Source organism: Mus caroli, chromosome 10 (genome assembly GCF_900094665.2).
Source record: "Mus caroli chromosome 10, CAROLI_EIJ_v1.1, whole genome shotgun sequence".
Taxonomy (NCBI): domain Eukaryota; kingdom Metazoa; phylum Chordata; class Mammalia; order Rodentia; family Muridae; genus Mus; species Mus caroli.
Window position 1 is genome coordinate 29,234,693 of NC_034579.1, and position 12,626 is coordinate 29,247,318.

The following is a 12,626-nucleotide window of genomic DNA, read 5'->3' on the forward strand; positions in this document are numbered from 1 at the left end:
AAGCCCTCATACTTACACACACTTAAATAACTGGACAATCTTACCAGTTGCTGTCTAAGAAAAGTTTAAGCACATGATAACATGTACTCCTAAGTGAAGCAGCTGAATATTACATGACAGACAAATTCTTCATGATTTTGAAAAACTCCATAACTTTTCTCTGGTGAGTTATTAACCAACTTAATTTCTACCCAAGAAAGTAAAAATGCTTCCTTTTCTCTAAGTACTTGCTTATTCACTATTGTTTTTATAATGTTCATTCTGATATGTTTTCTTATACTGACTCTTCATTTTTGTTCTTTTTAGAAGACTCCAAAGATGTCCCACATTCAAAGAAAGATAAAGGTGAGTTCCTTACCTTTTCCTAATTTATACACTTTCTCTCAAGAACTCAGTGTTCTGCCTTTTGTTATGTATTTTAGTCTAATATTCTTGATCTTTCTATAATTGTAGACATTTCTGGGCACTTTATATGAGGTATATTTGCTTTTTATTAATTCTATGTTATTTATAAATCATTCTTCTCCTTGAATATTGAAGAAAAGCTAGATTGACATTAGTTAAAATACTTATCAGGTATATTTATTACCTATTTTTTAGTTAATTTTTTTATTAGATATTTTCTTTATTTACCTTTCAAATGTTATTGTCTTTCCTCCTTTACCCTCCAAAATTTCCCTATCCACTCCCCCTACTCCCCAACCCACCCACTTTCATTCCTGGTCCTGGCATTCCCCTATATGGGGCATAGAGAGTTCACAGGCCAAGAGTCTCTCCTCCCATTGATGACAGGCTAGGTCATCCTCTGCTACATATGCAGCTAGAGCTATAAGTGCCACCATGTGTTTTCTTTGATTGGTTGTATAGTTCCAAGGAGTTCTAGGAGTACTGGTTAGTTCATATTGATGTTCCTCCTATGGGGCTTCAGACCCCTTCATCTTTCTGGGTACTTTCTCTTGCTCCTTCATTGTGGACCTTGTGCTCCATCCAATGGATGACTCTGAGCACCCACTTCTATATTTGCCAAGCACTGGCAGAGACTCACAGGAGACAGCTATATCAGGCTCCTGTCAGCAAGCTCTTGTTGGTATCTGCCTAGAGTCTGGGTTTGGTGGTTGTTTATGGGATGTATCCCCAAGTGGGGCAGTTGCTGGATGGTTGTTCTTTCAGGCTGTGCTCTGAACTTTGTCTCTGTAACTCCTTCAATGGGTATTTTGTTCCCCCTTCTAAAAGGAATTCTGAGCTTCAAGGCTAGTATCTACTTACCTTTGAGTGCATATCATGTGTGTTCTTTTGTTATTGGATTACCTCACTCAAGATGATAACCTCCAGATCCATGCATTTGTCTAAAATTTTCATACATTCATTGTTTTTTAACAGATGCATAGTACTCCATTGTGTAAATGTACCACATTTTCTGTATCCATTTCTCTGTTGAAGGACATCTGGGTTCTTTCCAGCTTCTGGCTATTATAAATAAGGCTGCTATAAACATAGTGGAGCATGTGTCCTTTTGCAAAGCTTCTGTAAGGCTAAGGACCTTTGTCAATAAGATCAAAAGGCAACCAACAAATTGGAAAAAGGTATTTACCAATCCTAAATCTTATAGGGGGATAATATCCAATATATATAAAGAACTCAAGAAGTTGGACTCCAGAAAACTAAACAACCCTATTAAAAATGGGGTACAGAGCTAAATAAAGAATTCTCAACTGAGGAATACCAAATGGCTGAGAAGCACCTTAAATAATGTTCAATATTCTTAATCAGGGAAATGCAAATCAGAACAACACTGAGATTCCACCTCACACCAGTCAGAATGGATAAGATCAAAAACTCAGGTGACAGCAAATGCTGGTGAGGATGTAGAGAAAGAGAAACACTCCTCAATTGCTGGTGGGATTCAAAGGTGGTACAACCACTCTGGAAATCAGTTTGGTGGTTCCTCAGAAAATTGGACATAGTACTACTGGAAGACCCACCAATACCATTCCTGGGCATATATCCAGAACATGCTCCAACATGTAATAAGGGCACATGATCCACTATGCTCATAGCAGCCTTATTTATAATAGCTAGAAGCTGGAAAGAACCCAGAATTTTAAAAAAATATAATATTAAGGATAACAAATTATCACTTCATTTAGTGCAAAACTATTATTTCATCAATAATTGTAGGAATAATTAAGAAAGCCATCTTCTAAAAGAAGAAAACAGAGAAGGAAGGATAGAACACACACACACACACACCAAAAAAGATTCTACCTCCAGGTGTTTAATATTAACCAAACATTTCCTAATGCCTGTCTCAGGAAAATGAGAGTTGAAAGTAGCTTGCCCATTTTTGTCAGTGTCATTTGCTGAAGGGCTCTTAGCTTCTGACTTTGAAACTGATACAGAACAAGCACTCCTTCTAATGTATTCTGTGGATAGTAAGAGGTGACAAACTGTTCTTCTTGCTATGAAAGTATAAGATCTGTAATTGTTCCCATTAAAAATGGGAGAATTGCCTTGGTCAGATAAATGGAAATCTGTGCCTTGCAAAAATCTAATTTGAATTGAAGCTTGTAATGAGATGTGTTATTGGAAATTGTATATATTATAGATAAGACTGACAATTGATTTAGCAGTTTAAAGATAAAAGGATTCCTTTTAAAACTAAAGATAGATCTACTACATCTTCTATCAATTCCACTACTGAATATATATACAAAGGAGACAAATCATTACTACAAAATAATACCTGTACTTCCATATTAATTACATAGCTATAGTATACCAGTATATGAATCAAAATACCATGTTGTTAGTGAAAGGTAAAGGAATTGTGTCATGTATATACAATGATTATGATTTATCCAAAAACAAAACATCAACAAAACAAAAAGCAAGCAAACAAAAGCATGCAATCTGATAACTATATTAAGTGAAATAAGAAAAATACCATCTAGCATCACTAAGATTTTAAAAGTAAATTTCAGTTGCATGCAAGAAAAAAAAATGGGACATTTGTAATAAACTGGAGATAACAGAAAAGAAGTAAAGAATGAGTTAGCTAAAAAACACCAAACTCACAAAGGAAGAATCCTGGTTTGCTCTAACAACCTGGAGTAATACTGTTTAATACACAGTAATACTGAGTAATACACAGTTTTTATAAAGAAAGTCTGAAATTAATCTAAATAAAAACTTGGAGTGTATAAGAATGGTATTTTCTATCACTAAAATACTGTGCTCAAATATGGAAGACACAAAGCCAATTTTATGCTACTGACCTCTGCATGTATTATTAATTCTCTTCTACTGTTTTATCACTAGAAGTAACTGATGATGTATCTTCACCAAAGAAGCAAACACGTAAGTTTATAATTAAATTAGAAACAACTAACTCCTCCAATTATATGATACTAGTTAGATAATTAACCTTTAGAGCCTCCAAAATCAGTATTAGTAGAAAACGATTTTCAGCACTGATCTGATGAAACACCTTAAAGTTTACTATTTATATTTCAAATAGAAACTTGTCATTTTTGTCGCATTCAAGAGGCATTTATTGTAAGCTATTTGGCACAGCTCTGATCTTGGGTTCTCTACCTGAATATTGCTTAAATGTCTGTTACTGTCTGCGATGTAACAGATTAGTTGAAGTGGAGGGCTGAATTCTTTAAAAAGTCAAAAAATGTGGAAATATTTTTAGCTATTCAGTGGTTTGGATTCACTCCTGAAATTAAAAGTTCCTTTTGACGTTCCTGTACATTTGGCAAACTTTTAAGAGTCAGTTTCTGTAATCACTGATTCTCTAGAATGTAATCCGTATTCACATGGAATTCCAGAACTTGGTGCTCAAGATAATTATTACCCCAGGGCTTTCAAGTGAGAAATTTCTTGTTCATATTGTAAAGCAACACACACACACACACACACACTGTCGTCGTCGTCGTCATCATCGTCATCATCATTATCATCATCATCACTACACTAGAGCAAAAATTTTTTAAAAAATAGATCCAATAAGGCCACAACACATAATGCTTTAAATAAGTAACCATTTATCTGAGAAAATAATTCTTATAGTATTTGCATGGTTTCCTACATGCCTCCTGAAGGAAATTGCTGAGGTAGCTTATTAATTGAGAAGTTTGGATTCCTACTATGCTGCAAATGTTGCTGGTGATGCTTCATACAATTAGACTGTGAAAGATATAGGAGCATAAACACTCTTGACATAATTATTTTATATATCAATGAAATCTATGAAAAAAACAATTATGATATGAACTGCCATGCTCTTCCAATGGACAAACTGTTCTTAATAATTTCAATTAGATTGTATCAATAGCTGAAATCTCTTATTTCAGTAATAAGCATTAAAATAGAATGCAATGTGTAGATAGTATCAATACTACTTTCCTGCTGACTTTACATCGCTAGTGTGAGAAATGGGTGAAAATGCATGAAAAGTCATTATTTTGTTCCTTATGTGAATATAAAATAGGTCAAAATGAAAGGAAATGTAATTAAAAGTCTCCAGGCACGATGGGTCATGTTTCTACTATCACTCTAGATACTGAGGCATGATTGCTTTGAGTTCAAAACCACCCTGTGCCAGACAGTAAGTAGCCCAGGCTAGCCATTGTTACAAAGAAAAATCTTTCCTCAAAGAAAAAATTTCACATTAAAATGTGATTAAAATAAATTAAATATTTGTGAAATATTGCTTAGTAAAACTTTTCACATGTGGAATTTATTACATCAAGCATTCTTTCACATTTTCATCTTAAAATAGCAGTTTTACATCCTATTCTTCATGAATCTTTAATGTAGGGTCTAAATTTTTTAGAACTAATGATATTTTTGCTAATAGCTCTTTCAAATTGAGTTAGATGCATATGCCAGGACAGTGTCTTCATCTGTAAAGGTTCAACTTAGATGGACATATATGATGATGCTCTTGAATTTTATCACCAGTCGTTTATTTCTCCCTGACTCTGGAAGCTTTTTCTACCTCCATCTAATGTATATTAGTGTTTACAGTTTCAAAGGCTTTAGGGAAAGAGGACTTGTGCCCCAAAGGTACAACAAAAAAGAAAAACGGCTAATTTCTGAAAATTATTAGCCAGTTATTAAGGCTAGGCAATGTCTCTTCACTTGACTCTGAAGATATCCTTAATGTGACTCATGCATATAATCTCAGTTCTTGAGAGCTTGAGAAAAAAGAAATTTTGTGAGACCAGCCTAAGAGGTATTAATACTATTAATACTTGTTTAAGCTTCCTTACCATACTCATTTCATTCATACAAATGTGGCCACCTTCCTATCTCCTATGTATCATGCTCTTCAATTGTCATTTTCCTGTAGGCCTTCAGCAAAATGTCTATGATTGTTTGCAATAATGTACATGGATACGATAGAAAATAACACAGAGTCAGTAAGTGTCTGTGATTACAGGAGAGGTATTTTAACACAACTGCCTCCAGGGATACTGGTTCAATATCCACAGCTCAGGTTCTGCCCATAATATTTTGCAACATGCTTCTTAAAAATAATTAAATGAATTTATTTATGTGGAGGTGGGGAAGAGGAATCTTAGTTTGTCAGTCTCAGAAGACACCATATTAAGATTTGATTCCCGTGTTCCATCATGTGGGACCTGGGCCTTGAACTTAGGTAGTCAGTATTGGCAATGAATACCTTTACACACTGAGTCATCTCACTGGCATTGTGCCATATTCATCTTATTTTTCTGTGTTATTCTCTATGTGAAGCATCTGCCTTAGAGCATTTCCTCAAGAAGAAAACAGGCTTCCTTAGTAGGTCTCATGCCTCCAGAATAAAGATGAATGGAATAACTCACTACTTTAGAAATCACAGATGCTCTGGAACATTATTAACACACACACACAAAACATTCTATGTTGGTTCATTTTCTTTTTTAGTATCCCATTATGATTTATGTTGTCTTGATTCTCTGTATAAAGAAGCCATGTCACAATGAAGTACAGTTCTCTTCAGTAGTCAGGGACGATGTCTACTGTGGTGTACAGCATCAGTGAGCCTACTGTGTTACTATACAAGTACTAATTGTTTATAACAAAAATCATACTCTTTTCCTTAGGTCCCATCAGTTTCTTCCAATGTGTCTACTTGAATGGGTACAATGGCTATGGGTTTCAGTTTCCTGTCACACCTGTCCAACAACCTGGAGAGAACCCTGGCAAAACAAACTCTCCAGGACAGAAGCAACAAGAACAATAGACAGCCATGCATGACCCTGACAACTGCTTTTACACGGTGAAAGTGGAATGTCCTCTTTTGTCCACGGTGGCACGGGCAATCAAAACTATCTGATGCTGAGATTTCATTGTAAACATTTTGCCTGACATAAAGAGATGACATAGACAAAGGAATTGACTAATAAGCAGATGTGTTCAGGGTCTAATACTTGAGAATCTTCATTTGTGTCTGTTGCTATAGGAGGGATACTTACATTTAGCTCCTTCTAGCTGTTATAAGGCAGTATGTTCATTAAAGTTTACTTTTAAATATAATTGGAACAATTACAAAATGAGATTTATGATTTCAGGTAGGGAATTTTTAAATTGGTAACATAGACTGTGTTCTAATTTTAAATAGTACAGGAATATATATAAAAGTTATTCTTCTGCATCATGTGGGTAGACTCAGTTTACCCAAAAAACCTATGTCTATCATTATATTCACTTCTGTTTCTAGTTCAGTTATGGCAAGGCTCTACATAGGTATATCTTACACCAGAGTGCTCTAAATCCCTTGCAATATTCTTAAGGATCAGACTATCTAAAAGATGGGACATGACAAAGAATAAGTGCTTGTTGGATCTTATCTCTGAGGTTGTCTTGGGCTATGCTTAAGACATTCTCTCTTATCTACATATACTTGCAGTTAAGCACATTTGGTAAATAACTTGTTTAATATGCAAGTTAATGAGATATGAAATTTTCACATCTCTCCAGATTGTGCCTCAGTAAATCCATCACCTGGATAAAGGTTTAGTTCAAACAACAACAACTAAGGTTGACCAATCCAAACATAGTTATTTCTCAATACATACTTTCTGTGAGATTAAATGTTTTCTTTTTGAAATGGAAACAATACAAATGACATAAAACTTTAAGTGAGATATTTTGGGCCTAGACATGTTCATGAGATGTCTTACTTTCTTTTGGCTAATTGAACAGTAATGCCAGTTAAATGAATGGCAATTTTTAACTTTCTTGTCCATGCATCACTGAAAATAACTGTTGAGAATGTTCATCGTTTTGGTAATACAAACACTAGATTTTCATGAACTTTTCTTATCTAGAAAACATAATTGGACCTTTTCATCATGTTTCTACTTGTAGCTGAACTTATGACAAATTAACTCACAAAACAACTTGAGTTACCATTTTGGGCACTATCATAAGCTCAGCCAATGCTGAGCTACTGACTTTGTGAACTAGCTGTGTGATTGGTTTCAAACACTGCAGCCAAACTAGTTCTTGAGGTCTAAGACAAAAGTCCATTTTATCAATATTCAGGTAGGATATGGACCATATACTCAGCATTAACGATGGTATGTCGGTGACTTTTGTAAGAAAGTTAGCTTCAACCAAATGCTGATAGACTGAATTCACACCAAAAACGTCAACACTACAATGTACTAGATTAATGGAGCCATTTGGAGGGGAAGGAGTACATAATTGACCAGAGTTTCATTCAGCAATTCAAACTTACAAGGAGAACAGTGGATAAAGTGCTCTACTTAGTTGAAGTTTCACTAATTTCCTGAGTATGGGACAGAGAATAAATGTGTTTTAAAACACATGCTACAGAATGGGTTATCCACTAAGTTATTATCTTTCAATGACTATGCACTTAGTCTTTCTATACTGTTTCATGTTATAGACCATGAAACATAGTACAGCAATAGATTCTACTTCATGTTATTCTGGCACGGTTTATCTTTCAATGACTATGCACTTAGTCTTTCTATACTGTTTCATGTTATAGACCATGAAACATAGTACAGCAATAGATTCTATTTCATGTTATTCTGGCACGGTAAGTAACATTCAAAAAATGCATTATATGTATTAGGTCTGTATCTCCAGGTTTCAAAGAACCATCAAAACAAACAGCTCAGTACTTCACAGAGTTACTCTGTAGCTAGATAAAGTGTCTTAATATGGGTTTGTTTGAAAGCATTCTTTGAAATTATGTTTTTGGAGATTACATTAATCTTATCTCTACCAACTTTTAAATATCATCATCTATTTTCTTTGTGAAACAAATTGACAAAATATAACAAATGTTATTGTAAATTTGGGTGTGAGTTAGAGAAAAAATATGATGTAATAGTTAACAATAGTTGTTAAGGTTTGTCTAAAATTTGAATAACTAGTATAATTTGAAAAAATTATCTAAACTGTCATCTGTTATATTTTTACATTAGTAAACTACTTCTGACTCTTGAGTTTAATGGTTTGTATCTTGAAAAGAAAAGGCATGAATAATTAATTTTTCATTTGAAATTTTCTTTCATGGTTAATTCCATATTGTTCAAAATATGTAAATAACTGCTTAATATTTTTGCTTTGTCTAGTGGGATTGAGTCCCCCCTACTCCTGCATACTCTCATCTTTTATCCATCTTGGTATTTGAAAATATTCAGCAATAAGAACATTTATTTTAACCTTAGTTCTCTACAGTTATATAACTTATGCTCATCATTTTTCAAATATAACCAAAGTTGTTTTGTGTATTTTCCTCATGAAAAGGACCTCTCTGTGGACCCATTCTGATATATTCTTGTCTAAACTCTTCAGGGAAATATTTCAGAATTGTTACTGCATATGTAAGAACTCTGCCTATTTCTTGAATAATCTTGCTGGATAAAAAAGGCAAGAAGAATAACAAATATTGTTGGTAGAAAACTAAGAACTCATCTATTCCAACAAACATCTTCAAGAAATGAAAATGCAAGAGATATAAAATGACAATTTTTTTAAAAAATCACCAATTTAAATGGGTCAATGTGAGAAATGTATTCAATAACTAGTCATGTCTAGTTTCTATTACACTAATAGTGAGTAGAATTAAAAAGAGAGGCTACCCTTCATAATCATGGCTTCAGAAGAAGAGATAACTGTGGATTTTTGTGGAACATGTAGAAGTTATTGGAACCTTCAAAGCTAGGACTTGAACCTTAGCTAACTCTAATTGTCCTTCCCTACTTCTTGGGGTATTTTTAAATTTTTTGTATTACTTAAAAATTATATTTGCATTGTCCATGTACTTGCATAAAGTAGTATAACTGGATTAAAGGTACTGCAGAAAACAGAATCAGAGTATAAATCCCCTAGAGTTGAAATTATGGGATGTCATGGGCTGCACATTGTGGATACCAGCCACCAACCTCTGTTTCTCTGGAAGAGCACCATATAATCTAACAATTTAACCAGCTCTCTGGCCATTTCAGCTTTTATAACAAATGCAGACTGTTTTTTCTAGTAGCCTCCAAATTTATCTTTAGAATCATAATCAATATTGTAAACCACTGTGCAAAGACTTACTTTTTCTGCCATGTTCCTTCTACATTATGTGAAAAAAAGAAAATGGACCCTAGAGGAGCTAGGGAACAGACTAGTTGTACCTTGCTTATCAGAAGGTTATGTTGTGTTATGTTATAACCTTTTGTTACCTGAGTTTCTTTTTGTTATTTGAAAACTCCTTAAGACATGGGAACTCAGCACAACTTTCTATGAATTATTCTTGTTGAGTTTTTTTTTTTCAATTTTGTGTCTGTGTTCCACAGTTTCTTTACCCTTATTAATCATATATGCTTAGAAACATCCAGATATTCCTGGAGGAACTTTCCTTTGTACACAAAATAAAGAGCTTTAGCATCCACAAGCTATTTAACTACATAAAATCTTATTAGTCATTTCAATCAAAATTCCAATCATTGCTTCAAACCAAACTGTGTGTATGTGTTTGTGTGTGTGTGTGTGTGTGTGTGTGTGTGTGTGTGTGTAGCTGGCCATATGGCAGCCATACAATAGTATAAATAGGATTATTGAGTTGTGAGTAGTTGGGAACAAGCCAATTTAAGGCCTAGCCATTAATTAGTTAATAAATAAATAAGCTTCTGTGTCATTATTCAGGAAATGTGGTAGATATAGGAAAGCCCAAATGGTTACAAAAGTGCTGTGGCACAAACCCTTGTACACATGGGGCCACCAACTCTGATGCTAGAACAACACTGATTACTAAACTTCTATGCTTCTCTGTATCAATACAAAATTAAAACAAAAATCTCACCACCACACCCATGTCTTCATCTCTTGGTAAGAAAGCACTCTATGCAGAGATCCTGTTATTAAGACTCTTCAACTTCTTATTGACCCAGATGTACCCTGCTCTGAAAACCTAGTGTAGCTAAGTCACATAAATCAGAGTAACACATGACAATCAGGACATTTAGAGCAAAACACAAAGATAGAAGCATTGCCACTAGCAAACACAGTTTTTCTTTTTTAAAGTAATCGCTGTTATGTGCTTTCATGAATTGCATAAAACCAATGACAACAGAATGATCCTTCACTCCGTTTGATCAGCACTCTGAATAAAAAGCTAAGATGGAACAGGGACTCACATAGCCCAAAGTCACTGACATAAACTTAGTAATAAATTATAGGTCTCAGAGTGTTCCAACCATCTGTTCAAAAGGTTAGGGCTGAAATAAATACCATCTACAGAATCTCTAAATCTGTAGCATTCTATTTTGCTTAAGAAAATAGTTACATCATCCCCCAACCTCCTCCTTTCAGTCTCAGTATCTTCCTCTGTCTCAGTCTATCTCTGTCTCTGCCTGTCTGTATTACTCTCATGCACACACACACACACACACACAAACACACACACAGTTAAATGCTAATCGTTTTGTATATTTATTATAAACATGGATATAGTTGATATTGAAGTTGTACTCTTCAGACTACAGGCAATGTTTTCTACTAATAGGACACATACTAAGTTCCTTTTCTGTTTTAGAGATAGGGTTTCTCTATGTAGTCTTGGCTGTCCTAGAATTCTTTCTGTAGACCAGGCTGCCCTCAACCTGCCTCTGCCTCCCAAGTGCTAGGGTTAAAGACATGCCTACCACACCTAACTAGTTCCTATAGTTTTAAGAAGGGAGAGTGCAACTAGTACATACATTGTTTGAAAACCAAAATAGTTTTAGAAACGAAGACTAAGCACTGTTATTCTGTTCCTGCTGGCTCTATTCCCTGTTTTGTCTTTTTAAATCCTACAGCTAGTCCTGATTATAGTCATGTTTCCATTTCATAGTGCTGCACAAAATGCAAGTGCATACTTACTCTTTTCTTACTAAAATATTCCATTTAAGAGACACATTTGCCTCCTTTTCTGAACAATATGGACTAGATTATATGTCCATATCAGTGTATACAGTGCTTTATTGAGAAATACAGACAAGGGTACAGATCCTGTCCATAGTCTCCTGTCCATAGTATCTTGTAAGCATTACAAATACAAAACTATGCACATCTAAGAAATTATAGCCAGAGCAAAATATAGCACACTAATAGCACATCCAAAGCCTTGTTTGTATTCTATTCACGCCTCCTTGGCAACCATCCTGGTATCTATCATCATAGAATTTACTCTGCATAAAATTTGACTTTTACATGCATAAAATAGTAAACAATGTAGTTTCTATGACAAGTTTCTTTCTCAACATTACACATTAAAGAAAAATATATGTTAGTGCAAATACAAGTAATTTATCCCTCGTTATTGTCTCAATTACTAAAGGAATTATTTATATGATCTATTATGTGGGAATTAGGATGTTCCTAGATTTGTCTATTAAAATAACATGTTAAAGATACACATCAATGTATTTGCTGTATTTACTGTAAATAAGACATTGTACATATGTGTGGAATTGCTATGATTTTAAGTATGACAATACTCACCTATACATTTAAATTTTTTCTAACTAGTTGTTCCTAGTGAGACTGAATTAGCATACTGTAAAAGTCCCCATTCCTTGACACCTTTGCAATTACTTACTAGCCTCTTATTTAACCAACTTTAATTTGAGTATGAAAATAAACATGATTATCTACTTAAATTTGTTTCCCCAATGACTGGTGATCTAAAGAATTGTCTACTGTCTGAATTAATAACTTGAATAGCCTATTTGATATACAGCACAAGATTTCCTTTTTACTGTTGCTAGTTGGATTTTTGTCACTTATTATAATATAGGAATCCCCGTTTTCATTTTAAGTCCTTAATTTGTCATCAATATTACAGATGCATTCTCTTAATCTGACCTTTTAATTATTTTTAAAGTCTTAAACTAAAAATAACCTGGTAATATTATCCTCTAAAAACAGTGCATTTTACCTAAAAGTAACATATGTTTCTTCTAAACTATTAAGAAAATCATTTCTCAATCTATAAGAATTCTGCAGTCTACTTGTCTGACAAATCCTAGTGAGTAGTCATCTGAGTATGGGATTCACAAGGCCCTACAAGTTTCTGAAGAATAACAATATGTAATTCAAAAAATTAT

The 12,626-nt window shown here is 34.1% G+C and overlaps 1 long non-coding RNA gene across 1 annotated transcript; it reads left to right on the forward strand.

Annotated features, from left to right (window-relative positions):
- The first annotated feature begins 304 nt into the window (after positions 1 to 304).
- LOC115032170 lies at positions 305 to 11,773 on the forward strand. The gene is made up of 3 exons (XR_003837830.1): positions 305 to 345; positions 3,319 to 3,357; positions 6,117 to 11,773. It is a non-coding gene; the product is annotated as an uncharacterized LOC115032170 (long non-coding RNA).
- Positions 11,774 to 12,626: the final 853 nt, after the last annotated feature.